General features: G+C 39.2%; 1 protein-coding gene across 12 annotated transcripts in view; it reads left to right on the top strand.

The window, feature by feature from the left end:
* The window catches only part of SRPK2 (SRSF protein kinase 2), a 213917-nt gene that overhangs the window by 56259 nt on the left and 134427 nt on the right, over positions 1 to 23231 (top strand). The window lies entirely within an intron of this gene.

Raw genomic sequence — 23231 nt, 5'->3', positions numbered from 1 at the left:
TTGTGCTGTCATTGTGACTGGGTGCAGGCACAGGGAAGAATTTGTTCTGATCCTGAGAACTTGATTCCTTGAGGGTTTGCCTTGTTTTGCTTCCCCCTCTTTTCTGTTTCTGGTTGCTTCTCTTTGAGCTGCCTGACTCCAGTACCCAGTAGCTGGCCTTTGTTATTCCTTTGTCACTTGGAGTACCCTTCCTCTGCGTTTGCTGGTTGAACAGTGTCCCCTGATCGTTTGGCTTTTGATCTGTTTTTATGGTTACTTGAAACAGTTTCTTCTTCCTGTCCCTCCCTCCCCCATCTTTATCTCCCTAACTCTTTTTCTTTTTCTTTTTTTTTTCTCTTTTACTTTTTCTTTTCCTTTTTTTTTTCTCTTTTACTTTTTCTTTTCCTTTTTCCTTTTTTAACCCCTTATTTTAGCATCACAGCTCATAAAACTTGTCAGTAACTAGAGCAACTCCAGAGCACAAGCAGCCATGGAAATAAAAAAGGCAGAGCTTCTATCTGGGCCGTGCTGTAGTTAGAGCACAGGTTCCCGGTATGGGGTGGTGGCTGCAGCCTAGGGGTAACAGGCTGGATTGAAAAGGAAATTTGACAACACAGTGGAAGAACATAATGGAGATGAGGTGCAGCAGTGAGGTAAGACTATGCCATTGGAAGAGATAAAATAGAGCAGCTGTGTAGTCAGTGAGGGTGGGTCCCAGGCCCAGGGAGACACGCATACGGGTGGTTCTCGTAGTGCCAGGGAGCACTGGGGTACATGTGCAGCAGACCTGCTCCTGCAGCACCTGCCTATTGCTGTTTCCTCTAGTTAAAGACAACGAAAGGTAAAGAAAATTGTGTTCACTTAAGAAAACGTATCTGTAGGTAACTTACAAAAGAGGAAATGTGGGAAAATATCATTTGACCAGTGGCATTTTGATTTCTGTTTTATATGGCACTGTAGCTCCAAAAGAACAGCTTCTTTAAAAAAAAACACTTTTTAAAATTGAGATATAATTCACATTCCATAAAATTTACCCATTAAAAGTGTGTAATTTAGTGGTTTTTAGTATCTCACATAGTTGTGCCACCTTCACCATTACCTAATTCCAGAACATTTTCATCACCCCATAAAGAAACCCAAACCCAAAAGCAGTTGCTCCCCATTCTCTGTCCCCTCAGCTTCTGGCAACTACCAGTCTGCTGTCTCTATAGATTTGCCTGATGTGGAAATTTCATACAGTATGTGACCTTTGTGTCTGACTTCTTTCACTTAGGATAGTGTTTTTAAGTTTTATCCACTTTGTAGCATGTGTCAGTACTTCATTCCTTTAAAAATTAAAAAAATTTTTTGGCAAAATACACATAAAGTTTACTATTGTAATCATTTTTAAGTATGCAGGTAAGTACATTCACATTGTTGTGCCACCAGTCTTCAGAACTCTTTTCATCTTGCAAAACTGAAACTCTGCACCCATTAAACAAGTCCCCATTTCCCTCTCCCCACACTCTGGCAACCACCATTCTACTTTGTCTCTGTTACTAGGACTACTCCAGTTACCGGTTGTAGGTAGAATCACACAGTACTTACTTTTTGTGACTGGCTTATTTCACTTAGCGTAGTGTCCTCAAGGTTCCATGTTGTAGCATGTGTCAGACTTTAGTCCTTTTTATGACTGAGTAATTTTTCATTGTCTATGTTTGTTTATTCATTTTTTTTAACATTTTTTATTGATTTATAATCATTTTACAATGTTGTGTCAAATTCCAGTGTTCAGCACAATTTTTCAGTCCTTCATGGACATATACACACTCATTGTCACATTTTTTTCTCTGTGATTTATCATAACATTTTGTGTATATTTCCCTGTGCTATACAGTGTAATCTTGTTTATCTATTCTACAGTTTTGAAACCCCAGTCTATCCCTTCCCACCCTCTGCCCCCCTGGTAAACACAAGTCTGTATTCTCTGTCCGTGAGTCTATTTCTGTCCTGTATTTATGCTTTGTTTTTGTTTGTTTGTTTTTGTTTTTTAGATTCCACATATGAGCGATCTCATATGGTATTTTTCTTTCTTTTTCTGGCTTACTTCACTTAGAATGACATTCTCCAGGAGCATCCATATTGCTGCAAATGGCATTATGTTGTCGGTTTTTATGGCTGAGTAGTATTCCATTGTATAAATATACCACCTCTTCTTTATCCAGTCACCTGTTGATGGACATTTAGGCTGTTTCCATGTCTTGGCTATTGTAAATAGTGCTGCTATGAACACTGGAGTGCAGGTGTCATCCTGAAGTAGATTTCCTTCTGGATACAAGCCTAGGAGTGGGATTCCTGGGTCATATGGTAAGTCTATTCCTAGTCTTTTGAGGAATCTCCACACTGTTTTCCACAGTGGCTGCACCAAACTGCATTCCCACCAGCAGTGTAGGAGGGTTCCCCTTTCTCCACAGCCTCTCCAGCATTTGTCATTTGTGGATTTTTGAATGACGGCCATTCTGACTGGTGTGAGGTAATACCTCATTGTAGTTTTGATTTGCATTTCTCTGATAATTAGTGACATTGAACATTTTTTCATGTGCTTTTTGATCATTTGTATGTCTTCCTTGGAGAATTGCTTGTTTAGGTCTTCTGCCCATTTTTGGATTGGGTTGTTTGTTTTTTTCTTACTGAGTTGTATGAGCTGCTTATATATTTTGGAGATCAAGCCTTTGTCGGTTTCACTTGCAAAAATTTTCTCCCATTCCGTAGGTTTTCTTCTTGCTTTATTTCTGGTTTCCTTTGCTCTGCAGAAGCTTGTAAGTTTCATTAGGTCCCATTTGTTTATTCTTGCTTTTATTTCTTCTAGGAGAAAATTTTTGAAATGTATGTCAGATAATGTTTTGCCTATGTTTTCCTCTAGGAGGTTTATTGTATCTTGTCTTATGTTTAAGTCTTTAATCCATTTTGAGTTGATTTTTGTATATGGTGTAAGGGTGTGTTCTAGCTTCATTGTTTTACATGCTGCAGTCCAGTTTTCCGAACACCATTTGCTGAAGAGACTGTCTTTATTCCATTGTATATTCTTGCCTCCTTTGTCGAAGATGAGTTGACCAAAAGTTTGTGGGTTCATTTCTGGACTCTCTATTCTGTTCCATTGGTCCATATGTCTGTTTTGGTACCAATACCATGCTGTCTTGATGACTGTAGCTCTATAGTATTGTCTGAAGTCTGGGAGAGTTATTCCTCCAGCCTCTTTCTTTCTCTTCAGTAATGCTTTAGCAATTCTAGGTCTTTGATGGTTCCATATAAATTTTATTATGATTTGTTCTAGTTCTGTGAAATATGTCCTGGGTAATTGGATAGGGATTGCATTAAATCTGTAGATTGCCTTGGGCAGTGTGACCATTTTAACAATATTGATTCTTCCAATCCAAGAGCATGGAATATCTTTCCATTTTCTAAAGTCTTCTTTAATTTCCTTCATTAATGGTTTATAGTTTTCTGTGTATAATTCTTTCACCTCCTTGGTTAGATTTATTCCCAGATATTTTATTACTTTGGGTGCTATTTTAAAGGGGATTGTTTCTTTACTTTCTTTTTCTGTTGATTTATCGTTAGTGTAAAGAAATGCAACTGATTTTTGAACGTTAATTTTGTAACCTGCTACCTTGCTGAATTCTTCAATCAGCTCTAGTAGCTTTTGTGTGGACCTTTTAGGATTTTCTATGTAGAGTAACATGTCGTCAGCATATAATGACACTTTTACCTCTTCTTTTCCAATTTGGATCCCTTTTATTTCTTTCTCTTGCCTGATTGCTGTGGCTAGGACTTCCAGGACTATGTTGAATAGGAGTGGTGATAGTGGGCATCCTTGTCTTGTCCCAGATTTTAGTGGGAAGCTTTTGAGTTTTTCACCGTTGAGAACTATGCTGGCTGTAGGTTTGTCATATATAGCTTTTTTATGTTGAGATATGTTCCCTCTATACCCACTTTGGCGAGAGTTTTTATCATAAATGGGTGTTGAATTTTATCAGATGCTTTTTCTGCATCGATTGAGATGATCATGTGGTTTTTGTCCTTTCTCTTGTTGATGTGATGTATTACATTGATTGATTTGCGTATGTTGAACCAGCCTTGTGTCCCTGGGATGAACCCCACTTGGTCATGATGTATAATCTTTTTTATGTGTTGTTGGATTCTATTTGCTAAAATTTTGGTGAGGATTTTGGCGTCTATGTTCATCAGTGATATTGGCCTATAATTCTCTTTATTTGTAGTGTCTTTGCCTGGTTTTGGTATCAGGGTGATGGTGGCTTCATAGAATGAGTTTGGGAGTATTCCCTCCTTTTCAATCGTCTGGAAGAGTTTGAGAAGGACTGGTATGAGTTCTTCTTTGTATGTTTGGTAGAATTCCCCGGTGAAGCCATCTGGTCCTGGACTTTTATTTGTAGGGAGGTTTTTAATTGCTATTTCTATTTCCTTTCTAGTGATCGGATTGTTCAAGTGTTCAGTTTCTTCTTGATTCAGTTTTGGTGGACAGTATGTTTCCAGAAACTTGTCCATCTCCTGTAGGTTATCCAGTTTGGTTCCATACAGTTTTCCATAATATTCTCGTATGATATTCTGTATTTCTATTTTGTTTGTTGTAATTTCTCCATTTTCCTTTCTTATTTTGCTAATTTGTGCTCTCTCTTTTTTCTTCTTTGTGAGTTTGGCCAGAGGTTTGTTGATTTTATTTACTTTTTCAAAAAACCAGCTTTTGGTTTGGTTGATTTTTTTCTATGGTCTTGTTAATCTCTATTGTATTTAATTCCTCTCTGATCTTTGTTATTTCCTTCCGTCTGCTGCTTTTTGGGGCTTTTTGTTCTTCTTTTTCTAATTGATTCAGGTGGTGGGTTAACTTGTTTCTTTGAGATTGTTCTTCTTTTTTGAGGAAGGCCTGTATTGCTATAAACTTCTCTCTTAGCACTGCCTTTGCTGTGTCCCATAGGTTTTGAGTGGTTGTGCTTTCATTATCATTTGTCTCAAGGTATTTTTTAATGTCAGCTTTGATTTCCTCATTGATCCATTGTTTTTTCAATAACATATTGTTTAATCTCCATGCTTTTCTTTTCTTCTCCTTTGTTTCTCTGTTGTTGATTTCCAGTTTCATGGCATTGTGGTCAGTAAAGATGCTTGAGATAATTTCTATCTTCTTAAATTTGTTGAGGTTTCTTTTGTGTCCAAGTACATGATCGATCCTGGAAAATGTTCCATGTGCACTTGAAAAGAATGTATATTCTATTTTTGGGGGGTGTAATGCTCTGAAAATATCCACCAAATCTAGTTTTTCTATTGTAGTATTTAATTTCTCTGTTGCCTTGTTTATTTTCTGTCTGGAAGATCTGTCTAGTGATGTTAATGCAGTGTTAAAATCTCCAACTATGATTGTATTCCCATCAATATCGCCCTTTATCTCTGTTAGTAATTCTTGTATGTACTTAGGTGCTCCTATATTGGGTGCATATATATTAATGAGTGTAATATCTTCATCTTGTATCACTCCTTTAATCATTATAAAATGTCCCTCTTTATCTTTCTTTATGGCCTTTGTTTTAAAGTCTATTTTGTCTGAAATCAGTACTACAACACCTGCTTTTTTGGCTTTTCCATTTGCATGGAATATCCTTTTCCATCCTTTCACTCTCAATCTATATGTGTCCTTCTCCCTAAAGTGGGTCTCTTGTATGCAGCATATTGAAGGTTCTTGCTTTATTATCCAGTCTACCACTCTATGTCTTTTGACTGGGGCATTTAGTCCATTAACATTTACAGTAATTAATGATAGATGTGTGTTTATTGCCATTTTGAACTTATCTTTGCAGTTGAATTGGTATATCCTCTTTGTTCCTTTCTTCTTCCTTTTGTGGTTTGGTAATTTTCCTTTGTATTATCAAGGATATTATTTAATTTTTGTGACTCCCTTGTAAATTTTTGACTTGTGGTTACCCTTTTTTGTAAATCTATTAACCTATACCTGTTTTTATTAAACTGATAATAACATGATCTCAAACCCATCCTACTGTTAGAGAATTTTTTTTTCTTTCTTTTTAAAATTTTTTTATTTCCCTGCCTCCCTCTCCCACTCGCAGTGATTTGTATGTCTTCTTTTATAATTTCGTGTTTTCTTTATTGGAGTAATTCATGAGTTATCACCTTTCCAGTTGTGAGTTTCTCATTTCTGTAGCATCCTGCTGCTTTTCTATTTAGAATAGCCCTTTCAGTATTTCTTTTAGCATGGGTTTAGTGTTGCTAAACTCCTGCAGCTTTTTTTTGTCTGTGAAACTCTTTATTTCTCCTTCTATCCTAAAGGATAGCCTTGCTGGATAAAGTATCCTAGGCTGCATCTTTTTTTCATTCAGGGCTTTGAATATATCTTGCCACTCCCTTCTGGCCTGTAGTGTTTGTGTAGAGAAATCAGCTGAGAGCCTTATGGGGGTTGTTCCCTTGTAATTCACTCTTTGCTTTTCTCTTGCTGCCTTTAGAATCATTTCTTTATCCTTGACTCTGGCCATCTTGATTATGATATGTCTTGGTGTGGGTCTATTTGGATTCTTCCTCTTTGGGACCCTCTGAGCTTCCTGTACTTGGATATCTGATTCCTTCTCTAAGTTTGGGAAGTTTTCAGTCATGATTTCTTCAAAAACCTTTTCAATCCCCTTTGATCCTTCTTCCCCTTCTGGGACCCCTATTATGTGAAGATTGGGATGCTTTATATTATCACATAGGTCCCTTATGCTATTATCATTATTTTTTATTTGCTTATCTTGTAGTTCTTCTGAATGGGTGCTTTCTATTGCCCTGTCTTCTAGATCACTAATTCGTTCCTCTGCATTAACTAGTTGGCTTTGCACAGCTATTAGATCATTCCTCATCTCTGTCAATGAGTTTACCCATTCTGCTTGGCTCTTCTTTATAGCTTCAATTTCATTTTTGACATATTTTTTTTATTTCTCTAAGCACTATCTCTTTTAATTCCTTCAGCAATTTGATCACTCCTTTTTTGAAATCTTGATCTAGTAGGCTATCGATGTCTATTTCATTGATCTTTCTTTCAGGGGATTCCTCTTGTTCTTTTAATTGGGAAAGATTTCTCTGCTTCTTCATCTTGCTCATACCTCTCTGGCACTGTGGTTTATGGAGTATCAGTTGTCTATTTTGGATCTTAAGGATTTTATCTATCTAATGCCTATTTAGGAATAGAACTTAGAAAAAAAAGAAAAAAAAATGAGAGAGAGAAAGATTTTTAAAAGAAGGGAGAAAGAGGGTTTGAAAACAGTGTATAATTAATAATAGAAGAGCGAGTTGAAGCAGAGTATTAATCGGGTTGAGACGTCCTTTTAAAACCTTTAAAAAAAAAGGGGGGGGTGGGGAGACGAATAGATGTATTTGAAGCCTGTGTCTAATCAATAACGACATCAAAACCCAAGAGAAATAGAAATGAATTAAGAAGTAAAAATTAAGAGAGTAATTGAAAATAGAACAGGTAAAAACCGATTTAAAAAAAAACAACAAAACAAAAACAAAAAACAAAACAAAACAAAAAAGGGGTTGTCGGTGTTCTCCTGGAGTCTGTGTGCTTTTAATGTGAAGTCCTTCTGTCTTCGTCCTGTTTTGGAAGCTCAGCTTGTTTTCATAGGCCCTCCGTTGGCGCCCTCTTCTGTGCTGCTCCCAGCACCTGTCGGCAAGCAGATCGCGCCTCCTCCTAACACGGGGTCAGATGCAGCTCTCCTCTGCTGCGGGCGGGCGGGTCACTGCCCCTCCGGATGCCGCAGTCAGATGTTGCAGACTGGCCAGGCAGGAGGGCGGGTCGTGCCCCCTCCCAGCACCTCGGTCAGGGGCTGTGTTCCTGCCAGACAGGGGGGGGGGGGCCGCTCTCCCTCTGCCTGCGCCGCCAGTAGCTCTGCTGCTCTGTACGGCTGCGCGCTCCGCCCTGGTCGCGCTCCGCCCTGGTGGGCGCTCCGCCCTGGTCGCGCTCCGCGGGTGGGCTAGGGGAAGACTGAGGGGCATCCTCGTCCCTGCTCCGAGCCAAGACCCAGCTCCTTGTTTGTCCCTGTGGAGCAAGTTCTCCGAGGGACCAGGATGGAAGGATCCTATCAGCCCCAGGCTGTAGGCCTGTCTCAGTCTGGCTCTTGAGGCTGCCAAGCCCTTCGGTGCGGATGCAGGTTTCGCCTCTGCCCCCGCCTGGGTGCTAAGCGCCGGAGAATATGGCGGCTGTGCCTGGGCCCCGCCCCTCTTCCCCTGAAAAGTTTCCGCGGGTTTTCAGAGATGGGGGTATGTACCCTTCCCCCGAGAGCACATCAACCTTGCTGTTTTATGGAGGGCCCAGGTTGTTCTGTCCTGTACACCCACAGCCACGGCGCCCAGCCCCTTGCAGTCCCCCGGGGCTGCCTCCGTGAAGCCGCCCCCGTCCTCCGCCCGCTTGTGCAGCCTGGCCCTGCCCGCCGCTGCCGGCTCGCGTCTCAGGCTGGGTGTCGGGGGGACGCTCTGTGCCCGTTTAACTTAGTTCTGTCAGACAAGGGCTGCTCTGTACAGATCCGAGCCTCGGAGGCTCCCCCTCCGTCCCTCTGGCCTCTCAGTTGGAGAGGGGAGACCCAGCGAGCAAGCGCCAGTCCTCCTTTGCCGCTCCCTCCCCGCGGGACCCGTCCCGCGCTGCTTTGCCTTTTGTTCTTTCTTTTTTCCTTTTCTCCTACCAGATTTTTGGCGTCTTTATCTTTTGAAGAGGGCGATGATCTGTTGGAGTTCCGCAGGTGCTCTGGTTGGCTGAGTGGGTCTGTAGATGTGGGTCTTGGTGTATTTGTGGGAGAGGGTGACTTACGAGCGTCCTTCTACTCCGTCATCTTGCCTCTTCTGTGTTTATTCATTTGTTGATGTATATTTGAGTTATTTCCACTTTTTGGCTATTATGAATAGTGCTACTATGAACATTCCTGTACAAGGGTGTGTTTTAGTACCTGTTTTCAGGTCTTTTGGGTATATACCTAGGAGTGAAACTTCTGGGTCATGGGGCAATTCTGTGTTTAACTTTGAGGAATCACTACAGTGTTTTTCGTAGCAACTAAACCATTTTACATCCCTACCAGCAATATGTAAGAGTTCTAATTTCTCCACATCTTTTGTAACACCTATTTTCAATATTTTTGATGATAGTTTACTGGCTGTGAAGAATTATCTTATGGTTTTTATTTGCATTTTCCTAATTACTAATGATGTTAAACATCTTTTCATATGCTCGTTAGCCATTTTCATATATTTTTTGCAGAAATGTCTATTCAAGTCTCTTGCTTGTCTTTTAATTGGGTTATTTGTCTTTTTGTTGAGTTGCAGGAATTCTTTACATATTCTGGATAATAGACCCTTATCAGACATAATATAATTTGCAAGTATTTTCCCCATTCTATATAGTCTTTTCACTTCTTTGATAATGTTCTTTGATGCACAAAATAACTCTTCATTTTTATTGAAGCTTTTAGTCAGCTATAGGAGTTAAGCCCCTCCTAGTGTGGGTTCTCTGATAGAAAAGAATAATAAGAGTATCTCTTTCTGGCCCGTGCTATGTGAAAAGGCTGAAGGAATTGACATAAATATTGTGTATTTGTGGAAAGGTGGGTTTGGCTTGAGACATAATTTAGTTTTTTATGCTCCATTTCACTCCAGAAAAGGTTTGAGGAGGCTTATAATAGATGTGACAAAATGGAGAAGGCTAAGCGGATAAAAATAAGGATAGGGGAAAATAAATAAATTAAAAATTGGGCAGAACAATGTCGTGGGATATTTCTAGATAGAAAGGAAATGCATAACCATTGGTGTAGGATTATGGATGATAGAAAGTTTTCTTCTTTATATATGACGGTTTCTACTTTTTATTTAACTTACATTACTTTTAGTAGGGAGATTTTACTACACTATTATTCAAATTCTGAATGCATTTGTCAGACTTGCTGCTTCCTTCATACTGATGTATGATCCATCTTTACAGCTTTGTCTGCTATCTGCGTTTGTGTTCAGTCCATCCCTCTTCCCTGAGCTGCTCCACCCCAATTCCATCCAGGTCGTGGTCCCAGCAGGGCACCTTCCAGCCTCATCTCCCTAGTCTCGAACTTTACATTTCTGTTCTGTCAGTTGCAATCTGGCCTCTACCTTCTCCTTGCTGTTTGGCTCAGACCTGCTAGAACTCACCTTAAATATCCCCCAGGGGAAGACTTCCCTGACTTCTCTGCTGACACAGGAGCCTTTTCTCACTGCTCGTGGCCTCTACTTGCTCTGTCACTGTGCTAACTGCGGTGCTTTTGGCATTGTGTCTGTGTGCTTTTCTCCACTGGATGAGGGGATAGACTGAGACTTCTTCATTGTTTGTCCCCGTGCCTAGCAGAGTGTGTGGCACAGGGTTGGTACCATACTTGTCTGTTAAATGAATAAGTGAGATCTGCACTATCAGGTGCGAAGTGTGCATGTGGGCTGGATCACATCTGTGGATTTGTTCTTGTACCTCACAGTGCTTGGAACTATATTTCACATAAAATTCCCTGTTTCCATATTATGAAAAAATGAGACCCTCTGGCCACCCTGAGTCAGCATTCTTTCATGATGGCTGTTGACTAGACCTGGGTTATGGTTGGGGCCCCTTTTACATGGTTTGGCGTAGTCCCACCCCTCTCATCTTACAGGAGATGTCCCCCTGAGACACTTGGGGTTCGTGGAAGGATGGACTGCATGTCATACAACCAGATCTCTCCCCATCTGTCTCCAGTTGGCCTTTTGGTAGAGGGTGGACAGCAGACAGTTTGAGGTTTTGGTTTCTGGCACGTTTCTGCGGTTTTGTATTTCTCTGAAACCAATTAAGGATACAGTCAAACTTTCATACATACATATACAACTAAAATGTATACAAAATGCTGATGAGTTGAATTTCCAAGGATATTAGCAGAAATGGCTGTACTAATGACGCAAGCTTGAATAAAATGAAGTGTTTAGTTATTGGGAAAGTTTATCATTCTGAAATTCCTAGATTCCTTTTAAAAATTTTTGGCATATAATCTGTATGTTGATACATGGTTTTTTGATTAAAATAAACTTTTCTTCCCTTCAGCAAATACTTAATGGACTTGTCTGGAGAACCCTTTCATTCCTTTGTGAAATTAAAAATGGAGTTTTGTTACTTAACATTTAGAATTTTAAGGCATTAAATAAATTGTTCTTGGTGTGACTGTATTCAAAATTTGTGTGCACTTTTTTTGTGAGACATATGGTCCATAATTCCTGTTATATTTAATAGAGACTGATCCCAGGTCCCAAAGCAAAGTCCTATGGCTGTAGGAAAGGGGGCAGTGCTGAAGGGCTTGAAGCAAGGCTGTAGGGGGATCTTTTTGCTGGTTTTGAAACTTGACTGCTGCAGTGTGGGTTGAGGGTTAGAGAAGTTTGAGACGGCAGGGGTTCTGGTGGAGGGCAGACATGATAAGGGCTCCAACTTGAGAATGAACAGTTAAGGAGAGAGAGAGTCTACCTGCTTATTTTTGATGAAGTCGTAGGTCATCGCAGTACTTAGGTTAATTATGAAACTCCTTTTCAGATAAAAATGAGTGAATATGGCTGACAGGATCTCTTATAAGCTGCCATGCAGATTGAATAAAGGAAAGGGTAAGATAGACTCATAGCTCTCTGTAGGAAAGAAGTCTTTTGGTTGAATAAGCAGAAACTCAGGATTACCCCTTTCTGCCCTGCCCTGTGATACATTCATGGTATAGGGGTCAGGTGCTTTAGACACCATAGACATGGTCCTGCCAATAGGAGGTAGTTCCTGATACCAGCCACCAAACTGAGACTAGCCTACTAGTTAAAGGGAAGAGACGTTGTCTGGGTTTTATTCCAAGGGAGTCACCACTTCTCTCTGTGCTTCAGTTTCCTCAACTGTACCTGGGAAGACTAAAAGTATCTACCTCAAAGAGTTGTTGCAAAGACTAAATAAATTACTCTATGCAAAATGTTTACAGAAGAGTCTAGTATTTAGTAAGTACTTTCATTGCTTCTATTACTGCTGTTACTATTTTTATTAATGGAGAAGAGAGATCCCCAAATAAAAATTCTTCAGAGTGAAATTTCTTTTACATTATGGTTGGTAGTTATTGTAAGTGGAAATATTGTAGAAAGCTTCAAGAACAAAAGAATAAATGCTATTTGACTTGTATTGTAGCTTTATAGTTGGCCATCAGAATGAAGATTAAAGTCCAGACAGACAGAAGTCTGTATGTGTCCACTGTCTCTTAAGGTATCCCCCCACTCCTCCCTCTCCTGCTGGCTGCCCTTAAATAGAAGTTCTAGTAATACAGTACTTACTATATGAACTGTGTGAACATTTGTACATGTGAAAGTAGCCATCATGCCCCCGGCATGGGGTTTCTAGAGCTCTCCGAGAACAAAATCCTGATTGCTCAGGAGGGGAGATGGGAGAAGGAGGAACGAGTGAAGAGTTCAGGTGCCACCTCAGTCTTGTTTCATGGTTGTTGGTGAAAGGACAGGGCTTGTTTCCAGTGTTTTTATTTTTTTTTTATTCTCCTTGGTGCGGAATTAATGTTTTTATGAAAACAGTATATAAACTGTTGTGACCTCCATTCCGTTTTTGTAGATGATTGTTAGGGGTAGTAAAGTATTTTGAATTTTAGGAGCTTTCGTTTGAGTCCAGGTAGTTGGCCCATACTCTTAATCACCAATTTCACTTTATTGTTAAATTATTATCATGATTATAAAAAATAAAATATTCTGATTTAAAAATGTATTTCATAGTCCAGTGTAGGACATTTAGAAATGTAGGACAAAGGGAAAAACCCTCCTAGTTTTACCACTTATGTAATCACTTTGAATATAAATTCAGCTGAATTCTGTATTGCCTCACATTTACTGATACTTACTAAAGACTTCTGCAAGGCACTGTGCTGGGGCATTGTAGAGGTATACCTTTGATTTTTTTTTGCAAGGGGTCTTTTTAAGTGTGAAAGTATAATATAAAAAGTAAGATTTAAATAATACTTTGAAACAACAGGAGAGAATAAAAAATCAGAATGTATCTGTTGCCAGGTGGATGATACTGCCAGCTGGTGCTCTAATGGGGAGGCTTTTCTCGCCTGCCTGTCCTTGTGGTTATTTGTTGGAGTCCTAGGTCACCAACTTAACAGGCTAAGTTATAGAGTAAACCACTTACTTACTATACACTGGAAATTGTTTAATTCTGTATCCCCTTTTTGGTTTATTATTTGTTTATCCTTTTAAAAAGATCATGGAATTCTTTTAACAATAAGGCTTTCTTGCATGAAGAAAAGCCTCTTTGTATCCACCATGGCAGATGGAATGGCATTTGTACTTCTAAATTTTTCAGTAGTAAGGCTACTAAAATAGCACTCCAATTAATTGCTTTAGTTGATCCCCCCTTTTCTCTATTGGGGAAGTCAAGGTTAAGTCCCTCCAAGATAGTTCATGATCACTTTTACATCATAAAATCTGACCCTTAAACTAAGACCTCCTTTTGAGCCGAGGCTTTTGTGTTTCCAGGGCATGTTCAGTTGCACCTGCCTGATACTCAAATCTCTCTCTGCACTAAGCAGAGTTATAAAATAAGAGGGGAAGGATTGTGTTCCCTTTTCAGAACTAGGATGGTGTGATTATCTGACACCTGACCATGAATGTGTGTTTGCGTTTCCATAATCCAGTTGTGGACTTGTGTCCAGACATTTCTTTTTTCAGTATTGTAGCTACATCTCCCCCTTCTTAGTATTGTTTTCTTTTACATAAAGGCTCCTATGATAGTGTTTTAGTTCTAATTCTGAGAAGTTTATGACTTTTGTTCCTCATTTTCTTCTTAAAAGTTATTTTCTGCTTAAGTAGAGATGTGTACAACATTAAGGGAGATTGCAAACGAAGACATTTGTAAATGAGTGTTTTGGTTAAATGCTTTTCCAACTGAAGGTGGCATCTTGCCAACCAGAGGGCGGCAGTTAGCCAGCGTGTGTTTTTACGTTTTTTTTTTCTTTGTTCAGGCAGAGTAATATCCTGCTACTTTAAGGGTAGAAGACTCTTCTCCTTTTCCCTTCGTAAGATTTTAAACGAATGTTGTTTGCTTAGTTTAAAAGAGTTGACCAGAGGATGACTGTGGTGTGGTCTCTTAAGATTAAAAAATTTCTACTTAAACAGTTTGGTTTTAGCAATATGTTCTTTGAAATAATAACTCAAAATAGTTAAGACTTGCATTTATGTTTTGAAACTATGGTACTTTTGGTAAATATATTTAAGGGCAGAAAATGAGAGTACAGGGATAAATGACCCTCTAGGGCCTGGTTAACTCCTTTAAAAACCTAAAGCACTGCCTGTGTAAAGTGAAAAATGACAATACTAAAACGTAAACTAAAAGAAGTCTAGCAGAATTCTCATTGTTACCTGTGCCTTTAAAAAGTAAAGTATTGGTCTTAGAGAAGTAGTTCTCTGATTTTTTTTATATCCTCCTTTTGTTGGTTTCCTAAGCATTTTGAAGGGGAGCAGAGTATATGCCACCCCAAAATACGCCACTTTGGCAAAATGTTTTGAGCTGAAGGCAGTTGGCTCTCTACCCTTTCTGTCTAAAGGCAGTACCTAAATTTCCATTTGTAGAAGTGTTTCCTTTTCCCATTCCAACAAGAGAAGAATGAGTCTATCTACATAACAAACCTTACGAAACAGTCTTTATTTACTATATATCCTAGTCACCCTCTCACAACTCCTCCCTCCCCTCCCAGAAACCCCCAAACCCCTTTGCTATTTTTAGCCTCTTCATACTTTATCATCTTTGTTAACATGGTATATAAGCCCTACATTCTGTCCATCTCTTTGAGTTACTCATCAGTGAGTTTTTCTGTGTGTATTCACATTGTATGGGTAAATAAACTTTTTTCTCTTCTTAATCTTTTATCAGTTTGATTTGCAGGTCCCAGTTACTGAACCTAAAAGGGTAGTGGAAGATTTTTTTCCTTGACATGTGCTTCATCTTCTTCCTTTTGGATAATTCAGCGCTGACTCTCGTAAATTATACAAAAGACAAGTGAAACAATACAAGAATGAGGAAGAGAGCATATTATATCTGGAAGAAACTTTTTGTTTTTAAAGTTACTTCTCTAAAATAAGCTAAATGTTAATTCTTTCTCGTGGTCTTTTATATATTGCTATGATAGAGTAACAGGTAACATGATTCTTGTTAAGTAAACATTGTGTATCCTTTCCAAAGCTTTAGAATCCCAGACAATATAGAAATCATTAAAACAGGTACTTGACCTAAAGCATTTTGAATGGTAGTTATTTATTGTCGCAGTGTAGATGCTTGTAAAGTAGAGGCTTGAGTGACAGTTTATATTTTTCAATTAGGTAAGGAATTCTCTTTAGTTATGTGACACTGTGGTTTTAAAACCATAGTCTAGGAAGGCCTGTAGTTTTTCTTTTAGCAAGAAGATGTCCCTAGTCTGAGGAGATCCATAGGCTTCAGATAGCAGTTTCTTGCCCCATAGCAAATTGGGGCAAGGGCAGTCCTGAGGTGTCCAGAGTGGACTGCTGTATATATCATTAGTCTCTGGGTTCCTAGAGTCACAATATTAAAAAAGAAAAAGACCAAATATTTTGATTTTTTCAGTTTATCAGTTTTTCTTACCATTAGTCATAGAACTAAGACTTAGGATGTTACCAAATGGGAAGTGAAGGGTGAAGGCAAAACTGAGTCTCAAGTCTTTGAGCAGGACATTTCTGCTTGCTTTAATACATACATGCATATCCTGCCTTGTTCCAAAAATAATTTAAGGTGGCATTTCTATGGTTTGAGTAAGACTTATTTATAAATACACTTACCAGTCTCAAGTTGAAGTGAGTCTGGCTTCTAAATGGTGTGTACTTATTCCAACAACGCTGCCATTGTACCTCAAGCTCTTGTTACACCTTTAAGGCTTAAATATGTTCACTGGTCTTAAATCTTTATCCTTTGATGTTAGAATCAATTTTTGGCAACAGCTAGAAGCCATTGAGTGCCAAGCCTGGTGAATAACCTGGGTAGTCAATCTGGGTTGTTAGAGCTTTTGGCCTATTGTTTTTGACTCATGGGCTGTGAGCCAGAACGGTTTCAGGATGATGAAACCAGTTTCTGAGCCACAGTTAACTCCTTGTTACATCCAGCAAACTTGAACAATGGGCCCAGTTGACTCCTGGTCTTTGTGGGATGTCCCTACGTTAGCAATGCCATTGAGATCAAATAAACAAGTTAACATTGTCCTCACTTGTGACTTTCGATATGGATGTTTTCTTGGGTTTGGACTGGAGCACAGTTTTCCTTTGTACATTTCATGTTTTCAGGTCATAACGAAAATTTTTTATCATTAGCTCTACTAATTTTCTCAAAATGTTATTTTTTCTTAGCTGTTTGTGAAAGATCCAAGATAAAGAACAACTTCCAACTTCTCTTTATCACTTAGTGCAAATATTCAGAGCAGTCTTATCTCTGGGGTATACGGAGAAGATTTCACTTAAAAATTTGTGGGGACGAAAAAAGTTGTTCAAAGTGTTGAGATGGGATGAAGCTTAATGTTGAAGGGGTTATGAGAAACTTGAACTTTACTTGAAAGTGTTGGGCTCTCCCATCCAAACCAATAATCAGTCTTAAAAATGGGAAGTGAGACTCTGGGGACGGTGAGAATAGTAACCCCACCTCCATCCACACCCTGCAGAAGAGGGATATTAGAGGGACATCCCACGGCCTGCAGGAGAACTTGTGCCCTCTGGCAGCCAGCCAGAGAGACAGCAGAGGATCTAGGGACTTGCTGAGGATTCTTAAGTTCCATTGGGCATTGGGGAGAGGGCTGGGGAATTAGGGCAGATTAGTGATGCTGGTGGTGATGTGGATAACCCAGACTCACTGGGCTGAGCAGGGTCTGGGAAGGTGGCAGTTCTAAACAGAACGGGTGCTATTGCTGGTTTGCTTGGTGGTGATGAGATCAAGTGAAGGCCGCCTGGGGAGGCAGGCTTACTGGGTGCCCCTGAGTCCTCTCTCCTGCTGGGCTGGTGGGGAGTCAGCTGGGGGAAGAGCAAGAGTGACTTCTAGGCTGGGGTTGGTAGCTTACTCTGAGCCACACTAGCCTGAAGGTCTATTTATTTGATAATTTTCTTTGTTTTTTTATAGATGCAGAAACATTATTACACTGTAGTAGTGATTGGAATGAATTTTGTTGCTTTCTAGTTTAATGGGGTTTTTAGCTTTCTAGTTCCCTGAAATGTCCTGCCCAAAAAGCTAGCATGCAGAAGGGTCTGCCATGAATGCAGAGTGGTTGTGAAGACCCTTCCGCACCCCCACAGCTGTTTCTTGAGCAGGCCTTATACTTCCACCTCTTTGTGTATTGCTTGTGGTATTTCTTCTTCATAGAATGTTATTCTCTGCCGGGTGGAGTGTTGCTCAGTGTAAATACCACCCCTCCCAGCTGTTAGCTGCTGAGTCCCTTCTGCCTCTGTACTTGGACTTAACTCTGATTTTATACTGCTCACTATGTATTTTAGTGAATTATGTTGTGCTCTTATTTACTCTTATATCCCTAGGCCAAATACAGGTGCTTAGAAAACATTTGTCAAATAAATACTGTGATAAGGGCCAGAACTTTGAATCAAGCAGTAAAAATTAAAAAAGGAGTTGATACTTCGCACAGTGTACAAAAATTAACTCAATGGATTATAGGCTTAAATGTGAAGCTACAAACTACTAGAAGAAAACATTAGGAGAAAATCTTTGTGACTTGAGTTAGGCAAAAATCTCTTAGGTAGGATACCAAAAGTATGATCCATTGAAAATTATTACTCTTCCAACCGTCTTCTGCTCTTATAAAAAACCTCTTAAGGTAACAAAAAGAGAAACCACAAATTGATATGAAGTATTTGCAAATCACATATCTGATTAAGGACTTTTATCCAGAATATATAAAGAGCTTTGCAAACTCAGTAATAAGATCCCAATTTAAAAAATGGGCAAAAGTCTTGGCATTTCACTAAAGAAGATAGATAAACAAGCACATAAAAACATGATTTTACTCATGTGAAATAAAAAACTTATGTATGAACATAAGTTTTTAATTTGTTCATACAAAAGCATGCACACAAGTTTTATAACAGCTGTTTTTGTTTTGTTTTGTTTTGTTTACAATTGTCAGAAGTGGGAACCATTCAAATTTCTCTCAACTGGTGAATGGATAAACCAACTGTGACACATCCCATGCAATGGACCCTTATTGCTAAGGAGTAAAAATAAATGAACTACTAATACCATTATAACAAATGGATGGATCTAACATGTATTGTGCTATGTGAAGGAAGCCAGGCTGTATAGTTGGCATTTATATTGGAAAAGGCAGGATGCTAGGAGCTGGGGGTGGGGGAAGTTGGACGTAGACTGGCCTGGGGAAATTGTTGTGGGCCATGGAACTCTTCTGTATCTTGATTGTGGGGATGGTTATACAACTGTGTGTTTCTCATAGAACACCTGCAGAACTGAACACCGAAGGGTGAATTGTACAGTATGTAAATTATACCTTAATTAAAAATGAAAACATAAGTACTTGATATGGATGCTTTAGCAAAGGTTTTGTTACCTCTGTTAAAGCTTAACATAACTTTGCAAATTTGGAGTGGTAACAATTCACCAGAATGTGGTACTCTCTGAAGGCTTGTCAGGTGGATTGTAGCGTGACCTCTGTGTGCCTAATCTTTTACAGAAGTGCAAAACCAGGGAGGCAGACTGTAGCGTGTAGGCACATCTTATGGATGAGATGGCCCCTGTATCAGTGAAAGCTGGTGCCTTTTGAAAAATTCTCAGATGTTGAATAGGACAGCATTAAGTAAAGTTTATTATTAGGGAAAATGTGGCAGGACATAAATGTGGGTGCTGCATCCTGCCTTGCATTTCCAGCAGTTGTGACCACTGTGTGTGGTCTGTGGAGCGCAGGTCTGTGTAACTTCATTTTGTCAGTGTGTTACTGAGCTCTGTGTAAAACTAAAGATGTGTGATTGGCAGTTGGTTTGCTATATCCAGCAGTGCATATGTTTTTATTTTTTATTTCTAAAATCGGTTTATTTCACTTTGACAATTTTGTTACAGTTGTGAGTTGTTGTTACTGAAGATTGTTTAGACTGTTGTCCAGTGAGTGGGGGAGGGGACTCACTAGGTACTCCTAGTCTCTACAGTTTTTATTAGTTTATGACACTTGAACCCCACTGTAAATGTTATTGTGACCCCCACCCCCACCCCAGTAACTATTAGGAGAAGCAGTATGTAAGTAGTGGCTTCTGGAGCTACATGGCCTGGGTTTGGCTCCCAGCTCTAGTTTGTTAACAAGCTGGTGACCTTAGGAAAAATTATTTACCTTCTCTTTGCCTCTGCTTCCTCATCATTGAACGAGGATTATAATTACAGTACTGACTCCGTGGAGAGTTTATGTGGATGAAATGAGCTAATAAATGAAAAGCCCGCACAACAAGCAGCATGCAGGGAGGTGGATGTCAGTGTTAGCTGCCTTTATTGTAGTTATTTCTTACTCTGTGTCAGTGGGTAGCCTCCTGAGCCTGCCCTAAATGTTGAAATATGAGAATGGCTATGATGCTATTTCTCCTTTGGCTTCCTGAGACTAGTTTTCTTTAGTTCTGGTAAAACCAGTTGACTTAAATCCTATTTTCTTGTCTTGTTTCCCTGTAGTTCCTCTTTCTTATACTTCATTGCATATTTGATTTTCAGTAAATATGCTTGATACCTTTGGAGTCTGCCTCTAATGACTTCTATATAAACCAGTTGGTAATAATTTGTTACATCATACCGTCTTCTGTGTTCAGAGATACAAAGCTACTTCATTGCCTTAAGAAATCAGACAAAAAAGGCAAAACTAAATCTCTTAAGTTAGAAGACAGGGAATGTGGTTATGTATTGTGATTTAGAAGCCTTTCTAAATTGAGAAGACTGAATACTATAAATCAGAAGAACATCAACTGGTTTGTGTCTCTGTGCTGTGTTACCTTTGTAAAAACGTGTCTCTTATACAGAGAAGTGCTTATTCTCAGCACAAAGCTTACTGTATTTGTCAGAGTATTTTGAAGATGTTTGTTAAAAAGCACTTGTGGAATGGCTGTGAGGTTTCACAGAGTATTCTTGTCCTCTTCAGATCCGTTCTTTAGTAGGAGAAAATAAGACTTTTAAGCTTGATGGTAGCAAACCCGTTTGCTAGTCTTTTCTCCGTGTGGGGTTAAATTGGGTAGTGTTCACTGGAGGTGCTTAAACTGCTAGCAAATCAGTTCGTGGTTTTTATGTCCCCTATACTGAGGATTTGAGGTAACCTTTGCAGCCTTTCTTACTACATGAGTAAGGCACCTTCACTGTGGAACCTGGACCATAACTCCCCATTTCCCCTTCCCAGTGTCTGGTAACCTTTGTTGTAATTTGTCTCTCCTGCTTTGCTTTTTCTAGGTACTTCATGTAAATGGGATTATACAATATTTGTCTTTCTGTGTCTGGCTTTGCTTAGCATGTTTGGAAGATTCATCCATGTTATAGCATGTCAAAATTGTGGGTTTTTTAAATAGCTGAATAATATTCCATAAATACAATGATTAATATATTTAACCCAACATATCCAAAATAGTATCATTATGAACATAATCTGTTGTACTGATAAGCACATCTGTTCAGACTTGCTACATTTCAGGTGCTCAGTAGCTCGCTGTGGCTAGTGACTGCTGTACTGGACAGTGTGGGTCTAGGAAAGGGAAAGGTTACTTGATTATTAAGCAACACAAACTCTATAAAGAAGAATATTTGCTGAAAGGCAGTATTAGAGAAGATTGTAGTCATCAGCCATAGAAAAAAGAAAGATTTGAAAAAATGATTAAGAGCCAGGCATAGCTTTTCCTTTGTGTCAGATTTCACACAGCATAGGAGCCTTTAGAGGAAGAAATATTTCACTGTGAATTTTTTTTTACCAGAATCTCTGGTGAGAAGACCTAAGGAACTCTTGATGATTTTTTAAAAAATTTGACTCACAGTGTCTTAAATACAGTAATGGTAAACATTAGGTAATTAACATTTTGAGTAGAAAAATTTGAGTAATGATTAGAACTGGAACAGAAATTTGCAGTGGGTGCTGTAGGGCTTGATGTAATTCCTGCCTCAGGAATTTGGATTTCTGAAACTAAGATTAGGTCAGTTTGGGAGGGCCAGTGATATCATTGTAACTAATAATAGCATTGACTTCAGAGTTTGATAGACCTGGGGCCAAGTTCGGTGTCTACCACTTAATAGTTGGATGACTTCAGACATGTCACTTTACATTTTAGGCTTTCCCCCTCCTTTACTCATCTGTAAAACAGAGATGATATTTATGTGTACGTCATGTTTTTATGAAGATAAAGATATGTAAACCCTTGCCATATCCAAGGGTTATTGTTGTCATTGTGATACAAAGCAAAGGTCATTATTGCCACTGGAATATGGAGAAGCCTGGTATACTTTCATGTTCTATGTGCAAGCTGCAGCTACAGAGCTAACTGCTTGGAAAAGAATGGAGCAGATGCTCAACCAGAAGCAGATGTACTGTGGCAGTGGGACCCTCGAAAAGATGCAGGACTGGGACTCTGAGCCTTGATGTGGGATTCAAACATTCAGTTGTTTAGTTTAAGGAAAACTTTAGGTACAGTGTGGGAAACTACCAACTGCTGGCTTTCTCAGCAGGTTAGAATGAGCCAGCACAATTAGTATACACATACAGTGACAGGTGGCTGACTGTAAGGGACAGCACAGGAAAGCAGTAACAAGTAAAAAAGTGCCGTCCTAAAGGTCTGGAGCCCTGGGTGCAAAAGCAGGCCTTCAATACGCTTCAGAGGCCCTGAAGAGGAGTGCCTGTGATGAAAGGCTGTGAGGTAGCCGAGAAACTTTGTTATTCTCAGCATGAATATTTCAATCCAGAATGGTTTAAATGAGGTAGGTAATCTTTAAACTATGAGAACACATGGCTCTTGAGAACCACTCAGGCCTTGAAGCCCTGCTAGCTCTGTATTTCAGAGGCAGGAATATGAGAATATGCTGTGAGAGCAGGGGAAAAACTCAGAGGGGACTGGGAAGTCGTTCTGGAATGAGCAGTGTTCCCAGTTTTGCCCTGGCACATCTTTCAGTTATTTTTCTGGTTAGAACACTTTTTGAATTTATGACACCTTGTACATGAAATATGAATGTAAATTTAGAGAACAGTAAATCAGGCACCTGAATACCCACCCTGTAACTCAGGAAATAGAATGCTGTCAGTCTAAGTAATACCCCCACCTCCACATCTTGTAGTCTCAGTCCAGGTTTCAAGCAGAGTTAAACTTTAGAAGAAGTTGGATATTTCAGATGAGTTAAAATGACATTGGTTAGTATATTTTAGTATAAATTGAAGAACCATTTTGTTATTAAAATGGATGATTATGTGACTGGAAGAAAGTTATTAAAAAGCAAGACTAGAATTCTTAAAGCCCCATTCTTGAGCCATTTTACACTTACCTCTTTGTTGCTCTGTGTGGTGCTTTTGTGGGACATGCTTCTTGTTCTGCAGTTGCCCTGGCACCTGACTCTAGTTTCTTGAGCACATGCCTTCATCCTCTGCACGGTCTGACAAAAGAACCCTAATAATTCAGATGGCTCTACTTAACAAATTTTTATCTTTATATTTTTTTAATTGAAGTGTACTCAGTTTACAATGTTGTGTCAATTTCTGGTGTACAGCATAATAGTTCAGTCATATATATATACACACACACACACATACATATATTTGTTTTCATAATAGGTTATTATGGGGATTTGAATATACTTCCCTGTGCTATGCAGTATACAGTTGTTTATTTGTTTTATATATAGTAGTTAGTATCTGCAAATCTCAAACTCAGTTTATCTCTTTCCACCTCCTTACTCCCTGGTAACCGTAACTTTTGTTTTCTGTGAGTCTGTTCCTATTTTGTAAGTTCATTTGTCTGTTTATAGATTCCACATATAAGTGATATCATATGGTATTTTTCTTTCTCATTCTGACTTACTTCACTTAGAATGATGATCTCCAAGTCCATCCATGTTGCTGCAAATGGCATTATTTTATTATTTTTATGGCTGAGTAGTATTCCATTGTATAAATATACCACAACTTCTTTATCCATTCATCTGTTGATGGACATTTAGG

Source organism: Vicugna pacos, chromosome 7 (genome assembly GCF_048564905.1).
Source record: "Vicugna pacos chromosome 7, VicPac4, whole genome shotgun sequence".
Classification (NCBI taxonomy): domain Eukaryota; kingdom Metazoa; phylum Chordata; class Mammalia; order Artiodactyla; family Camelidae; genus Vicugna; species Vicugna pacos.
The sequence above is the reverse complement of the archived record's forward strand: the minus strand, read 5'-3'. Positions and strand labels throughout refer to the sequence as shown.